Here is a 27,374-nt window from a genome sequence, read left to right as displayed (position 1 = left end):
ACCTGGGACCGGACCGCAGCGACGCACGGATGCACGCCAAGACCATAGGATTCTATGCAGTGCCGTAGGGGACCGCACCGCCACTTCCCAGCAAATTAGGGACACTGTTGCTCCTGGGGTGTCGGCGAGGACCATTCGCAACCGTCTCCATGAAGCTGGGCTACGGTCCCGCACACCGTTAGGCCGTCTTCCGCTCACGCCCCAACATCGTGCAGCCCGCCTCCAGTGGTGTCGCGACAGGCGTGAATGGAGGGACGAATGGAGACGTGTCGTCTTCAGCGATGAGAGTCGCTTCTGCCTTGGTGCCAATGATGGTCGTATGCGTGTTTGGCGCCGTGCAGGTGAGCGCCACAATCAGGACTGCATACGACCGAGGCACACAGGGCCAACACCCGGCATCATGGTGTGGGGAGCGATCTCCTACACTGGCCGTACACCACTGGTGATCGTCGAGGGGACACTGAATAGTGCACGGTACATCCAAACCGTCATCGAACCCATCGTTCTACCATTCCTAGACCGGCAAGGGAACTTGCTGTTCCAACAGGACAATGCACGTCCGCATGTATCCCGTGCCACCCAACGTGCTCTAGAAGGTGTAAGTCAACTACCCTGGCCAGCAAGATCTCCGGATCTGTCCCCCATTGAGCATGTTTGGGACTGGATGAAGCGTCGTCTCACGCGGTCTGCACGTCCAGCACGAACGCTGGTCCAACTGAGGCGCCAGGTGGAAATGGCATGGCAAGCCGTTCCACAGGACTACATCCAGCATCTCTACGATCGTCTCCATGGGAGAATAGCAGCCTGCATTGCTGCGAAAGGTGGATATACACTGTACTAGTGCCGACATTGTGCATGCTCTGTTGCCTGTGTCTATGTGCCTGTGGTTCTGTCAGTGTGATCATGTGATGTATCTGACCCCAGGAATGTGTCAATAAAGTTTCCCCTTCCTGGGACAATGAATTCACGGTGTTCTTATTTCAATTTCCAGGAGTGTATGTCGTATCGACAGCTGTGTCCCACATGTCTGACACGTTGGTGGCTCCTCACGACGTAACAGAAAACCATGTGTCAAAGGACAATGGCCTATTCTAAGCCGTGTAAGGGCTACTTCCTCAGCTCGTCGTCGTCGGAAGGAGGTGAGCCACGGTCGGACAGAATCCTTCACCGCTCGCAACTTATTATCCCTCACGTCCAGCCACTGAGCCTCCCACCAACGCATGACCTTCCGAGTCACGAAAGACGTTATGGCCTGCAGGGGGACGGAACAGCGAGCAGGAGGTGGGATGGAGCAAGCCTCCTTGGCAGCCGCATCTGCAAGTTCATTTCCAGGAATCCCTATGTGCCCTGGAACCCAGCAGAAAATTACATCCTTACCCTGCTGTTGCAAGAGCAGGACATGTAACGGTTTGTCGCGTCTTTGTAGCACCAACTGCTGATCAAATTGCTACTGCAGATGGAGTACGATGTGCCAGAGCCGTACGCCGAAGATGATGGTCTATTATTTCCGTAGTGCAACGTGCCCATCACGAGCCTGCTCTTTTTGTGACTGTACTTTCTCGCGACCACCGCTGCCATCAGTCATGTGCAGTGCCTACATTTCTGTCACGTCTTTCTGAAATATAGCAGCAGGAACAATTCAGATTATCGTAGGCCAGTTACACGACCTCGTTCGAACACAGTGAGATGTTGATAATGGTGCCTTTGTCGCCTTAAAGGTACTCTTGACTAACATCAGATCATCACGTTCAATCTCAAAGGTAATTAATACTCACGACCGTTACAGCATGTATTTAAGTCAAATCTGATTTGCATCGTCATTGTAGCACTACTGGTGCCATTATTAGGCGACTGGTGAGAAATCTGAAGTGATGTGGAAACACGCCTACCGAGTTCCGTTTATATCGGATAACTCCTTCCTGGTACTGCGATTTTTTACCTCCGTGTATTTTAGAATGTTTTACATTTAAAAAATGTACTAAGTGTGTAACGTTGTTGGTTTAATTTGCTATGAAAGCGGTGCTGATCGTCAATAAAAGCGGGTTAAAAGCTGTGAGCTGTCTGGGGAAGTCAACCTTGCATTACTGCACAACTGTTTCACCAGGTATCCTGTCTAGCTTACCAAATTCCCAACCAGACTAACATTAATTATAATCTTTTAATAGTCATACGACAACCGGTGATATATATATATATATATATATATATATATATATATATATAAGAATTTAAACAAAAAGAAATAAATTAGTTTATATTTGGAACTTTATTTTAGAATTTATCATTGAAATAGTTTTAGGGAGAGCATAATGGAACAATTGACAGGAATGGGGGAAAGAAATACAGTTGCTGTTGTGACAACATGCACCATTGTACTTAACCTTCATTCGTCGATGAATTTCAGTAGGTTTCACACCTTCACTACGCGAAAACCGAATAACAGGATGCTGTTCTTCCCTGGTGCAAGTCTCAAGTGGGGCGGTCAACTTTATACTGATACTGCGACGGTATGTGTGCATCTGCACTATGCTGCCACCTACAGGCAATTCTGCACGCTGTTTTTAGCACGCTTACCAACTTACAGCATAACGGCGGGAAATTTCGATTTGTTATTACAAATTTAAGATATTCATTTGACTCACCCTTGTAGATTGCCAATATGTAGCGTCTTTGCCATAGTCATGACGTCATTGCTCAAATCCAACGAGTGGAATCGGACACTAGAATTAATCCGAGAATTGTGACGAAGAAGGGAATGCTCGACAGGTACGTTATGTGGGGCTGCATGGGATCAAGCGAAGCCTCGCGGCGGGCTCTTATAATTGTCGGGAGACACTACTGTTCTAGGCATGTTTAAGCTCTCAATATCTGCTCAGAAGCAAAAAGAGCAACATGACGCGATCGCCAGACATACTAGAGACAGCGCCCAACCATACTTACCGAAAAGCCCTCGTTTATACTTAAACACAAAGGTCGTACAATGTTACTAACATGAGTCGTAGCTTCACGTGTGGGAGACATACACAGCAGACAAAATGATGAGCAACGGGAAGAGGTAGGAAGGGGAGAGTCCAGTGACCTAAGTCCTGCAAGTTGTTACGAGCTATGACGAGGCACTCGTTCTCTCAGTCAAAGTAATGGCCCGTCTTGCAAGGACAGCTCGACCTGTTCCATCCAGTGAGTCAGTGGCCGCAGGAGGGGGGGAAGGGGTCAGGGGATCCGCCCTTCGACCCGATCCGGCTTCCTCCCGCCCTCCTCAGCCCACAGTCCCTTTGTCCAGGATTCAGCACACGTCCCCCGCAGCCCCGCGGAGATTACGGGAAACCAGATAGGGGGAGGGGGCGGGGGCGGGAGGAGGGCGCCCTCAGACAGAGTCTCGCTGCGGCGCGTCTCCGTTGCCTCGCGTGGCTTTGCGTTAACGTCGCCGATAGACTGCGCCGGCCGTATCTCAAGGAGTCGCCGCACGGGAATATCAATGGCTTCTGGCGAGCGGTCCGTGCTGCGCGGTAGCCGGCGCCGGCGACCACAAAGAGGCGCGCGGGACCTGTTGATGGCATTTCATTAAGGGGTCCCAGCATTCGTGTAACGAGGGCGCACTGTGGTTCAGAAAATGCCCAATCACCAAGCAACATCACATTTCATTTAGTAAACCGAGGGAAATAATTACACTACTGGCCATTAAAATTACTACACCAAGAAGAAATGCAGATGATAAACGGGTATTCATTGGACAAACATATCATACTAGAACTCACATGTCATTACATTTTCACGCACTTTGGGTGCATAGATCCTGAGAAATCAGTACCCAGAACAACCACCTCTGGCCGTAATAACGGCCTTGATACGCCTGGGCATTGAGTCAAACAGATCTTGGATGGCGTGTACAGGTACAGCTGCCCATGCAGCTTCAACACGATACCACAGTTCATCACGAGTAGTGACTGGCGTATCGTGACGAGCCAGTTGCTCGGCCACCATTGACCTGACGTTTTCAGTTGGTGAGAGATCTGGAGAATGTGCTGGCCAGGGCAGCAGTCGAACACTTTCTGTATCCAGAAAGGCCCGTACAGGACGTGCAACATGTGGTCGTACATTACCCTGCTGAAATGTAGGGTTTTCCAGGAATCTAATGAAGGGTAGAGCCACAGGTCGTAACACATCTGAAATGTAACGTCCACTGTTCAAAGTGCCGTCAATGCGAACAAGAGGTGACCGAGACGTGTAACCAATGGTACCCCACCCATACCATCACGTCGGGTGATACGACAGTATGGCGATGACGAATACACGCTTCCAATGTGCGTTCACCGCGATGTCGCCAAACACGGATGCGACCATCATGGTGCTGTAAACAGAACCTCGATTCATCCGAAAAAATGACGTTTTGCCATTCGTGCACGCAGGTTCGGCGTTGAGTACACCATCGCAGGCGCACCTGTCTGTGATGCAGCGTCAAGGGTAACCGCAGCCATGGTATCCGAGCTGATAGTCCATGCTGCTGCAAACGTCGTCGAATTGTTCGTGCAGATGGTTGTTGTCTTGCAAACGTCCCCATCTGTTGGCTCAGGGATCGAGACGTGGCTGCACGATCCGTTACAGCCATGCAGATGAGATGCCTGTCTTCTCTACTGCTAGAGATACGAGGCCGTTGCGATCCAGCACGGCGTTCCGTATTACCCTCCTGAACCCACCGATTCCATATCGTGCTAACAGTCATTGGATTTCGACCAACGCGAGCAGCAATGTCGTGATACCATACACCGCAATCGCGATAGGCTACAATCCGATCTTTATCAAAGTCGGAAACGTGATTTTACGCATTTCTCCTCCTTAAACGAGGCATCACAACAACGTTTCACCAGGCAACGCCGGTCAATTGCTGTTTGTGTATGATAAATCGGTTGGAAACTTTCCTCACGTCAGCACGTTGTAGGTTTCGCCACCGGCGCCACCCTGATGTGAATGATCTGAAAAGCTAATCATTTGCATATCACAGCATCTTCTTCCTGTCGGTTAAATTTCGCGTCTGTAGCACGTCATCTTCATGGTGTAGCAGTTTTAGCGGCCAGTAGTGTAATTCTATACATTGCATATATGGCACCGGACACGACACATAGGGTATTGAACAGTTAAACTCAAACCTTCCGATTAATAAGATCACCAAACAAACTGAAATACTTCTATACCAACAGTATTAGAAAGCACATAAGGATTCTGGACCTCGACGTTAGGCTGACTAAGTAAATTTTGAGGTTGGCTAACATATGTCCTGGTATCATCTGAAGACTAATGCGTTGTGCCAGATTACTCGAGAAGGTAGTGATTGTGGTTTATAGTGCCCCTCCCTCTTCCCGGTTTGGTAGCAGTTGGTGATTATTTGGTAGTGTTTAACACTAATATCCAGCCTAGGAAGCAGGAATGAGTACAGTGAGAAACTTAACACCAGAATTAGGGATATCAAATAAATTAATTCTGCTATCTATGCACCCACGACGGACGGAGTAAGGAAGATGCGAAAGAATGTCACTGTCAGAAAGGGCACTCCTGATCAAGACAACTCTACTAGTAACAGACATAGACCTTAATTTGAGGAAGAAATATTTTGGAAATTTACGTTTGGAGCACAGCATTCTATGGTAATGAAATATGCACTCTGGAAAAGCCTCAACAGGAGAGAATCGACGCATTTGGAATGCACTGCTATAGAAGAATTTTGAACATTAGGTAGACTGGTAAGGTAAGGTATGAGAAGGTTCTCCGCAAAATTGACGACGAATGAAATATATCGATAACGCTGACTAGAAGAAGGTATAGGGTAGGTAGTAGGATATGTGCTAAGACGTCAGAGCAGAGCTTCCATGGTACTAGAGGGAGGTATAGAGGGTAAAAACTGTAGAGGAAGACAGAGACTGGAATACAACCAACAAATAATTGATGACGTAGGTTGCAAGTGCTTCTCTGAGATGAAAAGGTTGATACAGGAGAGGAATTCGTTATGAGCCCCGTCAAATCAGTCGAAAGACTGATGACTAAACAAATATCTAGTATGTTCAGACAGAAGTTACTTTGGAAAGGGATGGAAGAAGACATTATGCGTCGAATCTAATGTGTAAGCCTTGTGGAAAAGAAAGCCTGCGTTGAGTACTTGCCATGCTTTATTAGCGTACACTGTAGCACAGTCCCCAATGAAGAATGATTATATGGGCCTGTTCCCGCCTTCGAAACAGAGTAACCTATTGACATTGGTTTCTGTTAACACGTTTGCACTTTTTTTTAAATTGTTTTGTCTCGAAATGTGCTTCAAGTTTTATTCACTAATGTATAAACTCCACTTCTTAGCATTTGGTATCTGATAATGCCACTACCATTAATACCAAGATGTTCCGTAAGTTCTGTTTTGGAACGGGTATAGCGTATGTAAACACCACTCCATATTATCACATCAGAGCAGGATTAAGCCAGCGAGGGACCCATAGCGTAGTAAGAGGCCAGTTGGTTTTCTTTAGTCTTTAAAATTTCGGATATAAAATAAAACAGCACTTTATTTGAGTCCCAAGATGATATGTACGTTTTCTAGAATGTTTATCGTTAGTCATAAATTTAAGACATAAATTATTTTCTCAGTATGAGAAACTATGTAAGCTATTTTACTGAAATCACATTTTTAATACAAACTGACTTCATCTACATCTACGTGATTACTCTGCTACTCACAATAAAGTGCCTGGCACAGGGTTCAATGAACCACCTTCAAGTTGTCTCTCTACCGTTCCATTTTCGAAAATCACGCGGGAAAAACGAGCACTTACGTTTAGTCTGCGAGCCCTGATTTCTCTTATTTTATCGTGATGATCATTTCTCCCTATGTAGGTGGGTGGCAACCGAATGTTTTCGCAATCGGAGGAGAAAACTGGTGATTGAAATTTCATGAGAAGATCTCGTCGCAACGAAAACCGGCTTTGTTTTAATGAGTGCCAACCCTATTCACGTATCATGTCTACATCTACATTTATACTCCGCAAGCCACCGAACGGTGTGTGGCGGAGGGCACTTTACGTGCCACTGTCATTATCTCCCTTTCCTGTTCCAGTCGCGTATGGTTCGCGGGAAGAACGACTGTCTGAAAGCCTCTGTGCGCGCTCTAATCTCTCTAATTTTACATTCGTGATCTCCTCGGGAGGTATAAGTAGGGGGAAGCAATATATTCGATACCTCATCCAGAAACGCACCCTCTCGAAACCTGGCGAGCAAGCTACACCGCGATGCAGAGCGCCTCTCATGCAGAGTCTGCCACTTGAGTTTGTTAAACATCTCCGTAACGCTATCACGGTTACCACATAACCCTGTGACGAAACGCGCCGCTCTTCTTTGGATCTTCTCTATCTCCTCCGTCAACCCGATCTGGTACGGATCCCACACTGATGAGCATACTCAAGTATAGGTCGAACGAGCGTTTTGTAAGCCACCTCCTTTGTTGATGGACTACATTTTCTAAGGACTCTCCCAATGAATCTCAACCTGGTACCCGCCTTACCAACAATTAATTTTATATGATCATTCCACTTCAAATCGTTCCGCACGCATACTCCCAGATATTTTACAGAAGTAACTGCTACCAGTGTTTGTTCCGCTATCATATAATCATACAATAAAGGATCCTTCTTTCTACGTATTCGCAATACATTACATTTGTCTATGTTAAGGGTCAGTTGCCACTCCCTGCACCAAGTGCCTATCCGCTGCAGATCTTCCTGCATTTCGCTACAATTTTCTAATGCTGTCTGTGACACTATCTCCTCTATTTCGGGCAAGTACAAAACGAGCTGCTCTTTTTTGTTCTTTTTCGATGTCACCCGTCAGTCCCACCTGATGCGGATCCCACACCGTAACGCAATACTCCAGAATAGGGCGGACAAGCGTGGTGTAAGCAGTCTCTTTCGTAGACCTGTTGCACTTTCTAAGTATTCTGCCAATGAATCGCAGACTTTGGTGTGCTCTACCCACAATATTATCTATGTGATCATTCCAGTTTATGTTATTTGTAATTGTAATCCGTAAGTATTTACTCGAATTTACAGCCTTCAGATTTGTGTGACTTATCGCGTAATCGAAATTTAGCTGATTTCTTTTAGTAATCATGTGATTAACTTAACAGTTTTCCTTATTCAGGGTCAATTGTCACTTTTCGCATCATACAGATATCTTATCTAAATCATTTTGCAGGTCGTTTCGATCATCTGATGACTTTACAAGATGGTAAATGACAGCATCATCTGCAAACAATCTAAGACGGCTACTCAGATTGTCTCCTATGTCGTTAGTATAGATTAGGAACAATAGAGGGCCTATAACACTTCCTTGGGGAACGCCGGATATTATTTCTGTTTCACTCGATGACTTTCCGTCTATTACTACGAATTGTGACCTTTCTGACAGGAAATCACGAATCCAGTCGCACAACTGAGACGATACTCCGTGGGCACGCAGATTGGTTAGAAGACGCTTGTGAGAAACGGTGTCGAAAGCCTTCTGGAGGTCTAAAAATATGGAATCAATTTGACATCCCCTGTCGATAGCACTTATTACTTCATGAGTATAAAGAGCAAGTTGTGTTTCACAAGAACGATATTTTCTGAATCCGTGCTGACTATGTATCAATAAAGTTATACGAAATAATAAGGTTTATGCAATGACTAAAATGATGTATAACAGGATTAGAAATTAATTTATGAAAATAACTATATTTAAAACGTTTATTAACAGTTCTCGGGTATCCGACCGGGTAGCGTCGTAATTTCTCCACAGTGTTTCGGCAGACGTACACGCTGCCATCTTCAGGTGATTCCTGACGAATGCTGTGCTGTTCCTCTCGGCGCCCTATATATACTAGCTGTTACCCCCTCCACCGTTCCTCTCCTGGTGTCTTAGGTGTGGCCGGCGCGGCGGCTACTGGTGGTGGTGGGGGAAGGGGCACGTGGGTCTGAACTGGGGTCTGCAGTCTCCCTGCTGCCGCCATCGGGGGCGGTCCTCGATGTCTGAGACCGCATCTTTCTCTCCAGGCTGAGTGCAGTGTTCCAAGACTGACTAAGTTGAAGGCCGCTGTCTTTATTAATTTTAGATCGTCCTGTAGTCTGATTTCGATGGCATCTTTAGTAACGCAGTCCCAGAAATAGGATTGACCGACTATTTTTGTTTCTTCATAGTTCATAGTATGGCCAGTCTTTATACAATGGTCATCCACCGTTGATTTAGTGGCCTGGCGTAATTCAGTATGGCGCTTGTGTTCGTGGCACCTTTCTTCGACAGTGCGGACTGTCTCCCAAATGTATGATTTTCGGCACTGACAGGGAATTTGATAAACGCCTGGTTTTCGAAGGCCTAGGTCATCTATCACTGAACACAGTAGAGTCAAGGTTTTTGCAGGGGGTCGGAATGCACATTTCACATTGTTTTTCCCATGATTCTGCCGATTTTCCTTGAGGTGTTTCCGACAAACGGAATGCACGCCAATGACTTGTGTTCTTCTGTTTCTTCTTCTTGTTTTCTTGGTGCCGTCTGTCTGAGTGCGTGTCGTATTCGCTTCTGGTTGTACCCATTTTTCCGAAATGTTGTCTCTAGGTGCTGCAGTTGTGCTGGAAGGCTCTCCTGATAGCAGATCAATCGTGTCCTGTGAACAAGTGTGCGCTAAACGCCTTCACGCATGGAGCTGTGATGGCAACTGAAAGCGTTTAGGTACAAATCGGTGTGTGTAGGTTTTCTGTATACACTGTGTCCCAGCTTGCCGTCAGGTTTCCGTTTCACCAGGACGTCAAGAAACGGTAGGGCACCATCCTGCTCCAACTCCATCGTGAACTGTATGTTGGGGTGCAGCGAGTTGAGGTGTTCGAGAAATTCATTTAAGCTGTCCCGTCCATGTGGCCAAACAACGAACGTGTCATTCACGTAGCGGAAGAAACAAGTTGGTTTTTGTTTGGCTTGTTCTAGTGCATTCTCCTCGAAATTGTCCATAAAAAAGTTGGTTACAACCGGTGAAAGCGGGCATCCCATGGCGACGCCATCTGTCTGTTCATAATAATTTCCGTCGAACAGGAAGTATATTGAGGTGAGCACGACCTCTAAAAGCCTTGTTAGGTTGTTGTAGAATTTCTTACTTATCAGATCGACGGAGTCTTTCAGTGGTACCCTAGAGAAGAGGGGCACTACTTCGAAGGTCACTAACTAGTCGCTATCCTGGAGCCGAAGTTCTTGTATACGTTGCACAAAGTGGATGGAATTGCGGATGTGGTGTTCGCATTTTACCACAAATAGACTAAGGAGACCCGTCAGGTGTTGGGGCAGTTCATAGGTTGCTGGTCCTATGTTGCTGACTATTGGACGCATAGGTGTCCCATCACTAATCACCTGAAAACACGAGAGATACCAATCTCTTAGCGTGTCTCACAACTAGTTACTCTTTTAAAGCAAACTCCAAATATCATCGCACATCCAACTACCGACTGCGAACAATACACCTAGCGCAATAATTACATATTACTTCCCATATAGGCCATAACCGAATCACGGGTTCAACTAATAACCTTACAATCCCAAATCCGACATTAAATTACTCGAGCGCCAACTCCGAATAGGCTTACACTTCCCGAGTGTCACGAACTGACTGACGTTACCCCGTGACCTCAATGGTGACTAACTGCCCGATGTCTCAAATGTAACTCTCTACGCGAGATCCCAACGGTAACTCCTCTTGAAACAAGGGACAAAACCAAGACCCAGAATTCTTGAACAAACAAACATGTCACGTTAATTGTCTCTTTTTCACAGCTTTCATTATTAGATGCTTTCGTTCCTCTTCAATAGCGGCCAGCTGCGCTTCAGTCGATATCTTTGCCGCGCGCCACGCTGCTGCTATCGTCGCGGTTGTGTGACATATCTGGCCGCGAAGGCTCCGTTGCATATGCTCTTTCTACAACATAATTTTGACAACATTTTTAGAAGCAAATACAAGTAAAATTAACAACCGCTAGGCGACTTACGTACGTAAGGCCACATACGTATACCACTCACACTTCTTTTCAATTTTGGGGCATTACAAGCGACTGACATTCATGGTACTAGAGGGAGCTGTAGAGGCAAAAACTGTAGAGGAAGACAGAGACTGAAATACATACAGCAGATAATTGAGGACGTAGGTTGCAAATGCTACTCTGAGATGAAGAGGTTGGCACAGGATAGCAATTCGTAGCGGGCCGCATCAAACGAGTCAGTAAACTGCTGACTCAAAAAAAAAAAAAAAAAAAAAGTCTAGAGTTAAATTATATAGCTAAATTCCAGTTACTGATTCCAACCGCTCCATGACTCATATGTTGATCATAGTTGTATGTACTGAAACGTAATAGTATTTCTAAACTTCTCTAAAAATAATGCTATTAAATAACAAAAATTGGAATCGGTACCTGGTCAGTTCTAGTTACCGATTGCAATATTTGTAACTTTTCTGCAGTAGTTCAGACAGCAATTACAAGTGCAGACATCCTATTAGTCTACATTTTAGTGTGCACACAGCTGGGGAGAAAAGGATCTAATTAATGAACCATCGAATGGCTGGAATCGGTAACTAGAATTGACCTACATAGCTTAATTCTAGTTATCCATTCCAATATTTTTTAGATCCTACTTCCTGTGAATTTTTGTTACTTGTATACTAGTCCTGATAGATTCAGTAGCTATTATCGAAAATCAAAACTATATCACAATATTATGATTTCATAATGCGCTATAATGTAATGGATTTAAAGGTTTTCTGTGCTTTCCTTACTCGCGTAAAGTACGATAATAATTTGTTTGGGACTTCTCTTTCCTGTTCTTGTTTATTTTTGTTACTTTCAATTCTTTTCGCTATAATTTGTGGATAAAACATGAATCACGTCTACTGTGATTGTAATTTTGTCGTATTCTACATGCGTTCGTTTACGAGTGTCACCACTTGGTTTAGGTATGATGTCATTATCAAAGCTGACGAGTGTAATCGGACACTAGTGTTGACACTGGAAATCCACTGATATATGCGGTTTTCACAAAGGCCACATTGCTGCCACACTGCGACACGAAACGGGAATCTCTGAATTAGTGACGTTGGTCGGCTGCTTGATCACTACTATCTTGTGCACGCGTTAAAAAGTAGTTGAATGACGGTGAAGTAACTACACTGCTGGCCATCAAAATTGCTATTTGCTACACCAAGGAGAAATGCAGATGATAAATGGGTATTCATTGTGCAACCTCCCCCTCACTTATCTACCTTAATGACCGTAAAAAATGAAACCGCGTGTACCTAATGGGAATTTTGGAAAAGCAATCGTCACCGAAATTAATCTGTCGGTAAAGAGGGAGGAAAGAGTTACATCTAAATGAAAGGAAAAGTGCTAATGAAACTGGGGGAAATTAATTTTGAAAAGGGGTAAAGTTAATAAAGAAAGTAAATGTGCAGCCGTTACGTTAACAATTAACTAGCGGTAATTAGGTATTTGAGATTTGGGGGAAATTACGATCGCCAGTCCTAAGGACAATTACCATAGTAACTGAAAAAGGAAGGTTATTACACATATAATTAGCACTAGAAGTGTGGCAACTGAAGGTTGACACGTGTAGTGTGAAAACTGAAAGTTTGTCAGAAGTAGTAAATTTCGCTACACTCTGACTTAATTTAGCAAAAGAATTAATAAAACAGGAAAATCGAAAGTTAATTTAGTGACTGAAGTTAATAGTCAGCTTTCTTTCTGAAGCACATCGAAATTCAGTAAAACACGGTTAGTCTTGGACTACCTCAACAATCATTTCAAAAGCTACTTGAATCTACGCAATTTAGAAATAAGAGATTTAACTTTGAACTTGAATTAAATGATTCTGAACAATTAACAATAGTAAAATTTAGTACGTACCAAGCTGAGCTGCAGTCACAGGTAAGCTAAAATACGGTAACAAAACTCGCACTCTTAATTTGTGCTAGTGTAATCTAAATATTGTAGCCAGCTATGAATACCTTAATTGAAATTTGAAATTAAAGCAGTGAAATAGAATATTACTTTAATGCTGGCGTTTGAATTTCAATGACACTCGGGTTCATTCCGGAAAAGGCAGGGACAATGCTTGGTAATGCAATTGGGACAATGAGCAACAAAGGTTCATGCTACGTTGCTGTAATTTTGTGATTTGAACAGTTTGAAATACTGAGGCCTGCCATACAGTTCTAGAACTTTACGTGCGTCCAGTCTTCCTTGTTGGTTGATTGAAGGTTTGAAGCCGTCGATCGAGGAGGTGGCAACAGTCACTCATTGTCGGCCGTCGCTGTAGCAGAAGCTGGATGTTGGCGCGCCTTCTTCTCGACACGGTCACCAGACGAAACGGGCTCTTGATGTGCGCCAGCTAATGCTTCCCGTCCGCGACACCATGTCAGAAACTATCATCGCAAGTCGAGCGCAATTACATGCTGCCAAACCCCGAATGCGCGGCAACTCGCGGGAGCTTCACACAACACACCTGCTCCACTCGCTACTCCAGCCAGACTCCCTCTGCTCAGCCCGCGCCCCACGCGGCAGAGTTAACGCTACCAAAGATCCTACACACTTTGATTCTTCACACGACCTATCGACGTAATCGTTCGATAGCAGTCTTCCCTAGGCAAGACCCAGCGTAAAAATACAAATAATATTTACGAAACAAACCAATTATACATCGATATAAATGTATAAATCTATATATACCAACAGTAAAACAATTACAATATACAAAGAGACGGAAATGTCATATCTTGAGGTAACAAAGCAAGGAAAAAAAATAATAGTACAATAGATGGAAATAGGAGGATATGCATTTCCGGCGTTACAATTGGACAAATACATTATGCTAGAACTGACATGTGATTACATTTTCACGCAATTGGGGTGCATAGATCCTGAGAAATAAGTACCCAGAACAGCCACCTCTGGCCGTAATAACGGCCTTGACACGCCTGGGCATTGAGTCAAACAGAGCTTGGATGGCGTGTACAGGTACAGCTGCCCATGCAGCTTCAACATGATACCACAGTTCATCAAGAGTAGTGACTGACGTATTGTGACGAGCCAGTTGCTCGGCCACCATTGACCAGACGTTTCCAATTTGTGAGAGATCTGGAGAATGTGCTGGCCAGGGCAGCAGTCGAACACTTTCTGTATCCAGAAAGGCCCGTACAGGACCTGCAACATGCGGTCGTGCATTATCCTGCTGAAATGTAGGGTTTCGCAGGGATCGAATGAAGGGTAGAGACACGTGTCGTAACACATCTGAAATGTAACTTCCACTGTTCAAAGTGGCACCAATGCGAACAAGAGGTGACCGAGACGTGTAACCAGTGGCAGCCCATACCATCACGCCGGGTGATATGCCAGTATGGCGATGACGAACACACGCTTCCAATGTGCGTTCACCGCGATGTCGCCAAACACGGGTGCGACCATCATGATGCTGTAAACAGAACCCGGATTAATCCGAAAAAATGACGTTTTGCCATTCGTGCACCCAGGTTCGTCGTTGAGTATACCATCGCAGGCGCTCCTATCTGTGATGCAAGGTCAAGGATTACCGCAGCCGTGGTCTCCGAGCTGATAGTCCATGCTGCTGCAAACGTCGTCGAACTGTTCGTGCAGATGGTTGTGTCTTTCTAACGTCCGCATCTGTTGACTCAGGGATCGAGACGTGGCTGCACGATCCGTTACAGCCGTGCGCATAAGATGCCTGTCATCTCGACTGCTGGTGATACGAGGTCGTTGGGATCCAGCACGGCGTTCTGTATTACCCTCCTGAACCCACAGATTCCATATTCTGCTAACAGTCATTGGATCTCGACCAACGCGAGCAGCAATGTCGCGATACGATAAACCGCAATCACGATAGGCTACAACCCGACCTTTATCAAAGTCGGAAACGTTATGGTACGCTTTTCTGCTCCTTACACGAGGCATCACAACAACGTTTCACCAGGCAACGCCGGTCAACTGCTGTTTGTGTATGAGAAATCGGTTGGAAACTTTCCTCGTGTCAGCGCGTTGTAAGTGTCGCCACCGGCGCCAACCTGGTGTGAATGCTCTGAAAAGCTAGTCCTCTGCATATCATAGCATCTTCTTCCTGTCGGTTAAATTTCGCGTCTGTAGCACGTCATCTTCGTGGTGTAGCAATTTTAATGGCCAGAAGTGTAGTAGGCCGTACGGTACTGGACAACCACGTCTCAAGACTACACGCAGCGGTCGGAGGTATCGCCACTATGTAATCCAGGACAGGAAGCAATCTGTGGCAGATCTGACGTCAGAGTACAACGCTGGCGCAGGCACAAGTGTTTCGGAGCACACCGTCCTAACGCCATTGTCGAACATGGAGCTCCACACCACACGACCCCTACGTTTGCCTGTGTTGATCCAGCGACATCGTCATTTGTGATCACAGTGGGCACAGCATCAGTGTGTTTTCACCATGGAGCGACAGAAACATGTCGCTTGTCGAATGAATCACCTTTCTTGGTACACCAGGTCAGTGGCTGGGTCCTTACACGACGTCAACTAGGCAAAAGGCTGTACGAAACACGCACCGTGCCACAGAATTATGCTGCGGGGCACATTGAATTGGGCTTCCATGGAACCTGTGATGGTAATAGAAGGCATCATGACAGCAATGAACAATGTGAACATTATTGCGGACCGTGTCCATTGTAATTATCCGGGCTGTTATGCCGTGGTCGGTTGATGAAATCTGTGGTGATTCCGAACGTTTCGTCTCCGACTGCGGGAGACATCTTCTAGGGGGTCCGTAGCTTGATGGAAGGTCCAACACACACACTGGCTCGCTACTGACTGCCGCTAAATTCCGTGTCCGCGCGCCCCCGCGCCGCGGCGTGACGTCACGTGTTTTGAAAACGTCAGTGCAATTGGCCGCTGTCCGTCGCCGTCGATCGCCGTTGCCATCACCCAGTAGTGGACGGGTGGTACACATCTTCTCTAACACCGGCATCCGTATACCGTTTAATTTGACGCCCTCCTCCTTTCGGTTGAAATTATTTGGGTGTTTAGCGATTTCGATTGCCTCCCTGTGGAGCCTTTCGTAATACCCGCTCGTGGCCGCTAGTACTTGCGTCTCCTCGAAACGAATATCGACGGCGACGGACAGCGGCAAATTGCACTGACGTTTTCAAAACACGTGATGTCACGCCGCGACGCGGGAGCGCGCGGACACGGAATTTAGCGGCAGTCAGTAGCGAGCCATTGTGTGTGTTGGACCTTCCATCAAGCTACGGACCCCCTTGAAGATGTCTCCCGCAGTCGGAGACGAAACGTTGGGAATCACCACAGATATCATCAACCGACCACGGCATAACAGCCCTGATAATTACAATGGACATGATATTTCCGGCCGTGAAAGTCTACATTTTAGTATTATTGCGGACCACCTGCATCACTTCATGCTTGAATTATCCACCTACAGAGATGACATCTTCCAGCAGGACAAATGCCCGTGTTGCAAGCTCAGAATCGTGCTGCATTGGTTAGAGCGGCACTACGGTGAACTCACACTGATGTCTCGGGCAGCAATATGCCTGATCTATACACACTGGAACACATATGGGGGCCTTCTGCATGCCCGTGAACCACCATCCCGTATTTTTCGGGAATTACTTGACCTGGGCCTAGACATCTGGTACCACATACTTCTGGAATCCTATCAAGGACTTGATGAGCACATGCCAAGAATATTCTCTGTTGTACTGCATTTGAATAGTGGAACAACTCGCTATTAAACAGGTAGTCATAATGTATGGGCTCGTCTGTGTATGTGGCTCTGCGAACAGTGGCGCATTGCAAGGTACCGGCTCCAAGTGTCGGTTGGATGCGAGTTCCATTCACAACAATAGCTAGCGAACTGGATGATATGGACAATCATTTAAACACAAGTTCAGACAGTAGCGTCGAGTTTGAAACCGATAGTTATTTACATTTCTATCCATACCTTGAAACCCACTGTGAAGTGCGTGGCTGGATGTCATCTCACGATGCACTGGTTATTAGGGCTTGTTTCCGTCCCAATCATGTGAGGTACGTGGGAAGAATGATTCGCTTAAACGCCTCTGCACACGCCGTAAACAGTGTAATTCTGTGTTCCGTATCCCTATGGGAGCGATACTGAGGCCTTTGCATTACACAGGGTGTTCATAAATGTTTATCCTGATAACAAAACTATGTAACTCGTTATAGGATACAGTACATGAAACATGTACTTATTCGTATAACAATGGCTGACCTGATTTCTCTTTTTGGGAGAGGGGAATAGTATTTGTGAAGCTAGACGATTATAAAACCAATTACGGTTATGCGTGATATTGTGTATTGTGCATACTGTCATTTGATTAATCTGAAAAATGAAAAGGAAGAGTCATAGGACGGAATGCTATTTATGGTGTATAATATGATTAATAAAGTTATTTTTCACGTTGTATTATCATAGGTGGAAATTGTTTAGCAGTCATAACCTTGTTCATTTATAGGTGTATGGGAGGTGGGAGGTTACGAGATTTTCCAAATGTTTGGTAGCCAAAGTTTTCTGGAGGTAAATCATTTTGTTGATTGAGGGTGAAATCTCGTACTAATTTTAAATATAAGTGAACAAGTTTTATTAGGAGAAGAACTGTTCATTGTCCAGAAAGCCGGCCGCAGTGGCCGTGCGGTTAAAGGCGCTGCAGTCTGGAACCGCAAGACCGCTACGGTCGCAGGTTCGAATCCTGCCTCGGGCATGGATGTTTGTGATGTCCTTAGGTTAGTTAGGTTTAACTAGTTCTAAGTTCTAGGGGACTAATGACCTCAGCAGTTGAGTCCCATAGTGCTCAGAGCCATTAGTTGTCCAGAAAATGGTCCAGAGCTTAAAAGTTTAATTATTATGTAAGACGATTCGTTAACAAGCAAGCGTTTTTTTGTACGTTCTGTTATTTGTCTGAGTATTCCTTGTGGACTCCGTGCCGTTACAAGAGCGTTAAAGCTATACTTGGCGTCATGACTTACGAAGTAATGGAAGGGGGCAAACGGTCTTCTGCGGAAATCATGGGGTCAAGGAATAGCAACGACGAGGTGGTTATAACGGTAATGTGCATTATGATGCATCTAAACACTTGTACAGAATAATAAGAGCTACTGCAATACAGTATTATATTCAAAGTAGCAAGAGCTTTTATTCAAAGATTCTCTAACGAAAGTACGGTTTGTTTCACAACTTCTGAATAAACTGAACGCACGTGTTGTTAACGTGTTTAGCGTCTGAGAGTCCTTAGCGTGTGGGAGTCTCTGGCTTCTGAGAATCTTTAGCGTTTGGGATTTTCTAGCATTTTGGAGTCTTTGTGTACGAGATTTTAGTGTCTGAGGCTTTAGCGTTTGAGTCATTGACATTCACGCCTCTTAGTTGAAGGACCACTGCCTAAAATAATTAACCTCATTGGAAGCCGGAATAATTAAAAGCAAATTTCTGTTCGTTTAATTTATTGTCCAAAGTACGAAATCTGGCAAACCTGAGACAACACTAACATTCAGGGAACATCTCAATCAGTAAAAGATCGACATCATTTATTCAGTTTTAAGAACTTCAATTGTTGCCAAAGCAGCTATTTAAACATCGCGTTGAAACTTGAGTTTCTATTATAGACGCTGTCTGAACATTTATTATCGGGCTAAAGTGTGACCATTCGTAGTAGGCGAATAATACCAAAGAAACTGTGTTAATAAAAACCGAATTAACGAAAAACTATAGTGTCCTACAATTTCGAACAGGGTATCAAAAGAAGTGTACCGTGTATTGGGTTATCTCTGGATAATAATAATAATAATAATAATTTATTCCGCATTAATATTAAAGGAAATAATTTTCAACGGACAAAACATCGTGAGGTGTTAAATGAATCCTATGACTTTTGATGGAATTAATTCGGTGTGCATGTGTTACTGAAATCGAAGTTCATTTTCATACGCGAATCGGCAGCCTAGTAACTATCAGTGAGCATCTTTTTCCGCTACCGCTAAACAACGCAGCTAGCCGATAGTAATAATTTGAATCTTAATTTTTTAATGAAAGTTTCTGACTCAAATTAGTGCAAAAAGTGGCCATAATCAACAAATATTTACTGTAATAACAGATAGTTTTGCGTCACTTCGTATTCACATACCTCGACAAGGTGAAGAATAATGGCTGCGCATAGAAAAAGGACGTTACACTTCCACTGAACGTGAAGTGCCGGTAGGCAGCAACAGGAGGCGCCGCAGTTCCCTAATAGTGCTGTACCAAAAGGAAGCGTAACCATCATAGATATAATTTATATTTTATGTTGATATAATGGTAAACATTTACGCCGCTCTGTATTTCTAGATTCGTAACATAAATCTTGCTCTTACAAACTGATTAAGTAGGCATGAATGGATTATTTTGCGCCTGTCTTCAAGCATTTGTCATTTTAGTTTGCGAGGGCTCAGTTAATTTATAAATTACCTCGAAGCTGGTCTTCATCTCTGAGAAGTCTGCGGATAGGCGACTCGTTGATAATCCTTCTTATATCTGTAGAAGATCTCAACTTCTACCACACAAGGCGTCATTAACTCTGATTCATAGGAAGACTTTATTGTGCCTCTAATTAAAAAAACGTGATCAGAGGTTAGTCATCTCGTTTCAACTCTTTTGAACAAACACCAAAAGTTAAAAAAAAAAACAAGTGTTTAGATGCATCAGATTGTACATTACCGTTATAATCGCCTCATCGTTGCTATTCCTTGACCCCATGATTTACGCAGGAGACTGTTTCCCGCCTTCCTTTGCTTTGTAAGTCATAGCTTTAACGCTCTTGGAACGGCACAGAGCCCATAAGGAATACCTCAGACAAAAACTGAAAGTAAAAAAAAAAAAAACGCTTGCTGCTTAACGAATCGTCTTACATAATAATTAAAATTTTAAGCTCTGGACGATTTTCTGCACAAGGAACAGTTCTTCTCCTAATAAACCTTGTTCACTTATATTTGAGATGAGTACGAGATTTCACCTTCAATCAACGAAATGATTTATCTCCAGATAACCTTGGCTACCAAACATTTGGAAAATCTCGTAACCTCCCACCTTCCACCCTCCTATAAAGGAACAAGCGTTTGACTGCTAAACAATTTCCACCTATGATAATCCAACGTGAAAATAACTTAAATTGTATTATACTCCATAAATTGCACTCCGTCCTATGACTCTTCCTTTTCGGTTTTCAAATTAATCAAATGTCGGTATAATGTATAACCGTAAGTGGTTTTATTATTGAAACTTCCTGGCAGATTAAAACTGTGTACCGGACCGATCCTCGAACTCGGTTCTGCAAGGTACGCAGGAGAGCTTCTGTTAAGTTTGGAAGGTAGGAGACGAGGTACTAGCAGAAGTAAAGCTGTGAGGATGGGGCGTGAGTCGTGCTTGGGTAGCTCAGTTGGTGTCTACCGCCGGCAGTGCTGCGAGGCGGTCACGCGCCAGAGCGCTGCGGGCGAGGCGCGCACGGTGTGTTTGTGTTTACTTCGGCCGCTGTAAGTGCCGTTTTCCCTTCTAGACCACCATGGCGCACAACTATCGGAAGAAGACATTACGTTTCAACTTTTGTTCCGACTTCGCCCGACCCAAGGCCCTGGAGGTAGAACGATTTATTCGCGATGAAGTTAAAATACCACCAACGGATCTAATTGGTATCCACTCGTCCATAGTTAGCAGTACCGTCTACGTCAAAATGATCAACGATGCGGCGTGCGACAAGGTGCTTCAAGAGGCAAAACGTGGACTGCGCTTCTGTCATTCCGACGGCGACGTCGGACCCGTTACCGTCGATCACGCAGGTCTCGGCACACGGACGACAAGGATCTTCGAACTGCCGTTCGAACTACCTGCAGACGTCGTCATCGAGGCGCTCCGTCCCTATGGCACCGTTCTGGAACATGTTGCCGAACGATGGGTACAATTTCAAACCTATCCCGTTTTAAACGGTGTTCGACAGGTCCGCATCGAGTTGCAGAAACACGTGCCTTCCTATCTACGTATCGGAGGCTGCCGTGCCATTATAATGTACGACGGCCAACCTCGGACCTGTTCCGGTTGCGGGAAAGAAGGTCACCTACGGTCTGAATGCATTCAACGACGTGTCGCGCAGCTCCCGTTGTCGGAAGCGTCCGTCACACCCACGATGACCGCCCTACAGGTCACTTACGCAGCGGCTCTCGCCACGTCTACAGTTTCGTCCAGTCCGTCGCCCGGTCCTTCCGATCGGCACGTCCCACCGTCCCAGTCACCTATGGACGGTGCGGACGTCCCACCTGACAACCTTGCCGCCGAACAGGCTCCCGAACTGGTCGCTGAGGAGAACAGTACTTCTTCATCTTCACAACACCTGTTTCACAATTTCATTGTACCCACCGACGCCTTCGAACCAGGTCGACGCTCCTCCTTGCCGTCGTCCGACACTGAGGAACACGTGCGCAAACAACGCTCGCCACGTAGGTGCAAACGCCGTCGCCGTTCACCCACGGGCTCTAAAAAGCGTCGCCACCCGCGACGACGAAGACGACACCCAACCAGCCGACATTTCCACACAGAGGTCGGCGGACAACTTTCACGATGAACAAGACGTTTCGCAGGACGGGACCACTATGGAGGTCGCCACGCACAATGTAACGATCGGTGCACCGGGTGAGACGCCTGTCTCCCCGCCGATAACTCCAGATCTCTCTCACCACGACGCAGTTCCCATGGACATTGGACAGACACACGGCACAGGAGCATGGGCCGACGACATTGACGAAGATACGCCCCCTCCTCCGAATGAGTTGCCTCCACCGGACAAGGCTGTCTGTTAACATCAAAAGCGAGGCACTGCAGCTGATGGGACTGTACTTCCTGTCGGTGCCCTCCTCTTACTTCCCTTGGTGATGGTAGATGCGCGTCCACCACCACTGAAACAAACGTACCGGTTTGCCACACTGAACATCAACGTGATCGGCACTGCACCCAAGCTGCAACTCCTATGTGACATGCTTCGGGCCTCTGACGTCGACGTCGCCCTTCTTCAGGAAGTACGCGTTGCCACACTACCACCAGTCTACGGCTACGACTCATCGTCCACATGTGATCAATCAGGGCGTGGAGTGGCTTTCTACATACGCGAAGGAATCCCACTCAAGGACACGACAATCCTTCCCTGTGGAAGAGGCATGGCTGTTACCATCTTCGACACGCGCGTCATCAATATCTACGCTCCGTCTGGCTCCACGAACCGTCGGCAGCGGTCCACTTTCTTCGGACATGACGTGGCGCCCCTGTTTTCTGGACGCTATGATCGCCTTATCATGGGAGGCGATTTCAACTGTGTCCTCCATCGTCAGGACCAAATGCCTGGTTATTCGCCATGCCCGGCGTTGCTCACCTTAATCGAAGATTTTCATCTAGTGGACGTTTGGGAGAAAATTCATGGCAATACCCCCGGTTTTACCCATTATACAGCACATTCTGCGAGCAGACTGGACCGGTTTTATGTCTCTGCCCACCTTGGCAATGAAGTCGCCCAAGCTGAACGATGGCCCCTTGCATTTTCGGACCACTGCGCCGTCATTTGTTCCCTGGCTCTGCCACCTCAGTCAGTGTGGCGCAGCAGAGGTTACTGGAAGCTTAATACCTCCCTCCTTAATAATCCACACTGCCGACAATGTATTGCCACTACATGGGCGTCTTCCGAAAGACGCCTTCCGCAGTATACATCCACGTTCCATTGGTGGCTCAAATGTGCGAAACCTGCAATCAGAAAGGCCTTCATACAATGTAGCAAGGAAGCAGCAGCATGGCATCGAGACACCACAAATTTTCACTACGCCGTCCTCCGTGAGCTCGATGCACTCCCTCCATTACCTGACACCCATAGGGAACGACAACGTACTAAAGCTCGTCTCCTCTCTCTTCAAAGTGCACGACTGCATGGTGTCGTGGTGCGTTCCCGACGACAAGACCTCCTCCACGACGAAACCCCATCCACAATCCATGCTGCATCCGACCATAGTCGTCGACGTCGACTTTTCGTCGCCAACATCACGACCTCCGATGGTGTTCGCCACACAACACAGGCGGCAGTGGTGTCTGCCTTTGCTGAACATTATCGCCAATTTTATGATGATGAACCGATGGCGACGCCCATTCCTGATGATCTCCGTCCTTCCCCTGATCGGACCCTCACCGTAGCGGAGTCAACGTCCATGATATCTGCAATCACCGCAGAAGAGGTGGTAGATGCGATCAACAAAGAGGCCAAGAACAAATCACCCGGACCAGATGGTCTCCCGGTGGAGTTTTGCCGGGCGTTCACCACGTTAATGCTTCCTCGCTGGACGGAAATGATTCAGGAATTCTTTACTCCGTCCTTCCCAATTCCACCTGAATTCATCACTGGCATTCTTCTACCTGTGCCTAAACCGAAGGGAGGGTCTCATGTCTCTGCATATCGGCCCCTTACACTACTGAATGCAGACTATAAAATCTGTGCACGCCTCTTAGCAGCGCGCATACGCACCGCCTTACCTACGGTCCTTTCACCTGAGCAGACTGCACGTGGTTGTGGGGCCACCTTACAAACAGCCCTAGGAGAATGCCGTGACCTCATCGCACTGGCGTCGGTTTGTCGCCTTCGTGCAGCACTGGTATCCGTCGATTTCACGAGTGCCTTTGATAGCGTTCGACACCCATTCCTCCTCATGGTGGCGACACGTATGGGGTTCCCATTACTTTTTGTCGATGCCATTCGCCGGTTACTACTTCCCGCGGTCTCTAAGGTACAAGTCAATGGGAGGCTTGTAGGACAGATTCCTATAGGCCGCTCTGTGCGTCAAGGATGTCCTATGTCTACCTTACTATATGCCATTGCACTTGAGCCCCTCATCACTGGACTTACCTCTAGACTGCAGGGCCTCACTTTGCGTGACTACACCTTTCAATGTAGGGCTTACGCGGACGATCTCCTCCTTCTCACCTGCTCCTCCACGGAACTCAATGACGCCATCCAATGGATCCACCAGTATGGACGTCTTTCTGGTAGTATTCTTAATGTCCGTAAATCGACTATGATGCACATTGGGAGCGGCCTCCCGGCTATGGTGCCGACCCCACTCCCAGTCAGTGCCACCCTTCGTTACTTGGGTATCGAATTTACGAGCTCCACACATCGCACAGTGGCCCTGGCTTACCGGCGGCTTTTGCAGTCGATTCGGCACCATGTCCGCGGTCAAGTGCACCGTAACTTAAACCAACACCAACGTGTGTCCTATGTCAACATGTATGTCGCCCCTAAACTGGTACACGTCGCCCAGATCCCCCCAATGCCGTTACTCCTTGGCCGCCGCATCCAATCAGCCTTTGGATATTTCGTGTCAGCAGGGGCACTTTTCAAAGTCCGTTACAACACTCTAACACTGCCTCCTGCAAAAGGTGGCCTCGGACTCGTCAACGTGCGGGCACGTCCTTAACACGCACTCTCTTAGATCTCCTCCGACCAGCTTCTCTCGATCCACCGATCAATGTGGCACCTATTTCTCCATTATTGTACCACGTCGCCAATTGTTTCATAGAACTCAGCTACGTTCGGGCCGATCTTCGAGTCACCCGTCCTCCCCGTACAAAAGATTATTATCGTTTGTTTATGCTGTCCAACCCTTGCGACCCCATGGTGCTACAGCATCCTGACATTCACTGGTGCACGGTTTGCGGGTGTGTGCATGCACCCTTTTTACCGTCGTCTGTGTCTGCACTCTGGTATATTTTAGTCTATGGAAAATTCCCGACTAATAGTCGACTTTATCGCATAGGACTGGCCACCTCCCCACTCTGCCCTGACTGTCAGCTCGAAGACACCGACGAGCACCGTCTTACGTGCCCCCTGAAACAAAACGTATGGCTCCTCATCCAACGAATCGTGGGCTTTTACCTCCGTGCCCCGCCAACGACGGTAACCCCGGATTTCCTGTTGTTGCCCCAGACATTTCACTACCCTCTTGCTAAGCACCATGCCCTCATCTGGTTTCGAGGACAGGCTTTAGAATACCTATTTCAGAGTGGTCCGCATACAGTCCTTGACTTCTGGTACAAAGTTGTGACCACGCATAGCACCCTCACCCGAAAACCATCTTACCGACAAACTTTTGCCGGTTATCTCCGCAGCGTCTTCCTTGACCCTCCTCAAAGTTGGGGTGTACCATGCCTACATGTCACATGATGCCACACCCTTATCCACGTTCTCATGCATCGACCAAAAAAAAAAATAGACAGAATGTGGTGTCACCGCCAGACACCACACTTGCTAGGTGGTAGCTTTTAAATCGGCCGCGGTCCGCTAGTATACGACGGACCCGCGTGTCGCCACTGTCAGTAATTGCAGACCGAGCGCCGCCACACGGCAGGTCTAGAGAGACGTACTAGCACTCGCCCCAGTTGTACAGCCGACGTTGCTAGCCATGGTTCACTGAGAATTACGCTCTCATTTGCCGAGACGACAGTTATCATAGCCTTCAGCTACATTTGCTACGACCTAGCAAGGCGCCGTATTCAATTGATATTGAGATTCTATTAATGTATCATCAAGAGCGATGTTCTACAAATGTGGATTAAAGTTAAGTATTCCATAAGCTACGTACTTTTCTTTATAGCATTCATTACGTATCCTGTTTCAGACCTCACGCCAGCCTGCGTGAGTTTAAGCGCGTGCCTTTCGGCTTCCTCTCATTGTGTCTAGGCTGTCTTGTCTAGACACAACACAGTATATATTATATTTTGTTGTATTTAATGTTTTCCTTTTTGATATTTTTTTTTGTTTAACTAACAGTCCTTTGTATATGTTTAAATGGTATCTTGAAGAACTCTTGCATAGTGAATATATATGTACTTTTAGTTTGTTCAATACAAATTATTAAAAAAAAACAAAGAAAACAGGATGTGTTATATTTTGTTGTATTTAACGTTATTCTAATAATTTGTTTACCTAACACTCATTTGTATATGTTTAACTGGTACCTTGAAGAACTGTTGCTTTATATATATATATATATATATATATATATATATATATATATATATATATATATATATATATATATACACTCTCCAAAAAAATAAAAAAAACAAAGAAAAAAAATGAGCAAAAGACCTCGGTGCAGGTCCTGATCTTGTCACAAATTTACTATGTCTCCAAGAAAATGTAATGTCATCAGGTCAGCATCAGAAAAAAAAAAAGTTGGTAGAGCACGTGCCCGCGAAAGGCAAAGGTCCAGAGTTCGAGTCTGGGTCCGGCACACAGTTTTAATCTGCCAGGAAGTTTCATATCAGAGCTCACTCCGCTGCAGAGTGAAAATCTCATTCTGGGTTTTATTATTGTCTAGCATCACAAATACTATTCCCCTCTCTCAAAAGGGAGGTGAGATCAGTCAGTGTTACACGAATAAGTAAAAGGTACTAAAAATTAAAATTACCTCGGTGTAGAAAAGATACAAACCCTTCTCCGGCATTCGAGAAAGAGTGCTATGGGCAATCCCTTAGCTGGCATCCTAGCAGACATTTTTATCAACTCTCTAGAAGAGACATTTTCAAAAATTTTTCCACTACCACCTTAGGAATTGTTTCATATTCTAGGTACGTCGATGACATTTTAATCGTCTATAACGGAACGAACGATGGCATTAACCACCTGTTCGAGATCTTTAACAAACTACATGAAAAAATCACCTTCACATGTGAACTTGAAAACAGCTCCCGTCAGTTAAATTATCTAGACTTAACTTTGACAATAGTGAATGACAGAATCTCTTTCAATATTTTTCGTAAGGATTCTTTTTATGACCAAATTGTGCCAGCCTGTTCCACACACTCACGATCTAACAAACAAGCATTTCTTCACTCTGCTGTTCATAGAGCAATCTCTACCCCTTTGTCCTCTGAAAATTTAAAAACCGAATTGAATCTAATAAAACCATTGCAGTTAATAATGGTTACGAACCGAATATAGTAGATGTCTTCAGACAGAAAACCAGTAACAGAATTACCACGTTTGGGGCCACTATTGACGAGCCTAGCGATTGAAGAAATACTTATCTTTACCGTTTGTAGGGCCAATAACCTACAGATTGCAACGTCTCCTTAAAAATAAATATGGCTGCAACATAGTTTTCTCTACCAACAACTCTCTCAAAAATAATCTTATCCATAATTCAAAACCAAGACGATCGCCTCTGCAAAGCTCAGGCGTTTATAAAATCACCTGTGACACTTGCTCA

The sequence above is a fragment of the Schistocerca cancellata genome, chromosome 1 (genome assembly GCF_023864275.1).
Source record: "Schistocerca cancellata isolate TAMUIC-IGC-003103 chromosome 1, iqSchCanc2.1, whole genome shotgun sequence".
NCBI classification, from domain to species: domain Eukaryota; kingdom Metazoa; phylum Arthropoda; class Insecta; order Orthoptera; family Acrididae; genus Schistocerca; species Schistocerca cancellata.
The sequence above is the reverse complement of the archived record's forward strand: the minus strand, read 5'-3'. Positions refer to the sequence as shown.